The following is a 1,763-nucleotide window of genomic DNA, read 5'->3' as shown; positions in this document are numbered from 1 at the left end:
CTGCTGCTCTCGCCGCAACAGATGCCGCCGCACGGCTGGCGCTGCGCGCGCACTGAAATAAAAGATGGCCTCCGAAACGAAACAGGAAACGAGCGCGGCAGACGTTGAACGGCAACATCCTTACGTCACTTGCTACAACGTAGCGCATGCCGTAAATACATAACCGTCGTGGCATTCCTAGACATCTGTTTAACGTGACATTCGCAGCGAGTTCGGCTGTCCTATAAAGGGTATAAAGGGCTTGACGAACTCTCGCGAGAACTAGCGAGATGAACGGGACCCAGACGGCGTTACTGACGTGGGTGGTCGATCGGGCACGCCAACCATATGCGGGGGCCGCGGGAGAGAGGATTTTGACGTGAGCGTTCGGCGCACGATGCTCGACGCTGATTGGTCGGTTCAAAACGCGAGGGAGGATGTTTATAGATGCACACCTGTAGCCTGTAGCTCGGAAGGAGAGAGGGCCGCAGTCACTCACTCGCTCCCGATTTGAAAATGAGTGTCACACATGTGTGCTAGCATATGCGCGTGCCAGTTCAGTGGGGTACGCGCACTGAAGACCTGTGGTGTGTTGTTGCATCGGTGTTATAGTCACTGCCAGCTTGGACTTTTTGAGGCTTTCTGTTTCGCGTTTTTGAGGCTGTGTCGTGTCGGGTCGTTCACACAGGAAACGCGAGGATTGCGCGAGCACCTCTCTCATCTTTGACACACTCGTCGGGGAAATAATGCTCGTTGCTTACCTGACTTAGATGTTACGTGGTAACTCAGAAAATGGGCCGCTGAGTAACTCAAATAATACTTGCACACGGATGCGCCAACCAATTACGTCCGCCCACTTTCATGACGACACGGCTTTGTTCTTAGTGTTCCTAGTGAGGCGAACTGCTCCCAGGTGGCTATCTTACCTCTCTCCAATTCCCTCATACAAAATCGTCCGGTAAAAACAGTTAAAGAGTACTGACATGATTTTGAGACGTCGCGTAAGCGACACTTTTCGTTTCCTTGGTATGCAGTGTCAACGCTCTCTACACACCCGAGTCAGGAAACACGCATAAAATATTTTACTTTAATTTTAATGTTTTGGTCGCTGAGCATCTGCAAGCCAGCCCCACCGCAATGGACATTATCCCGACGGGTGAACACAGTTCCGCTGAGTTTGCGAACTCTGCGTCCTGCATGCAGCCTAAATTACGGAAATCACTGCCGGGGTCGCTGGACGACAATTCACTTACCGTTGTTTACATGCACCACGAGCAGATTACAGATCTGTCGCTAGTACGTCGCAGGTTGCTGCCTCCCGCGACGTCACACTGCAATGACACGTCACTGACCAGCCGCCCCCTTCGATATCACAACTAAAGTGTATTTCTGTTAAGGTGGTGGTATTAAAAATATACTCCACGCATTCCCAGGCACCACAATACTCTTTTTCGTGTTCTCGACACCAGTGTGTTTTTATTTAGACCAACAATCCGAAAATATTTAAAATTCGTGTCAGTACTCCTTTAAGAGCTTACAACCGACTAGCCTAAGTGACAGCATTGCCAACGTCTTTCCCTATCCGTGTCTCTGAGGCCTCTATGTTTTGTATGGCGGAGGAGACGCCAGCGTGCAAGTGCTGTGGGGTTTAGGCACGGGGTCTTCGCATTAAACACAATAACAGTATTTCCAGTCTGTATTGCATAATTATGAGGGTCAGCCTTTTAACACTAGTCAGGGCCTACTCTCGAAGCGAGGCATACGTACAACTCGTATGAAGTGCA

Source organism: Rhipicephalus sanguineus, chromosome 10 (genome assembly GCF_013339695.2).
Source record: "Rhipicephalus sanguineus isolate Rsan-2018 chromosome 10, BIME_Rsan_1.4, whole genome shotgun sequence".
NCBI classification, from domain to species: Eukaryota; Metazoa; Arthropoda; class Arachnida; order Ixodida; family Ixodidae; genus Rhipicephalus; species Rhipicephalus sanguineus.
Note: the sequence above shows the minus strand (reverse complement) of the source record.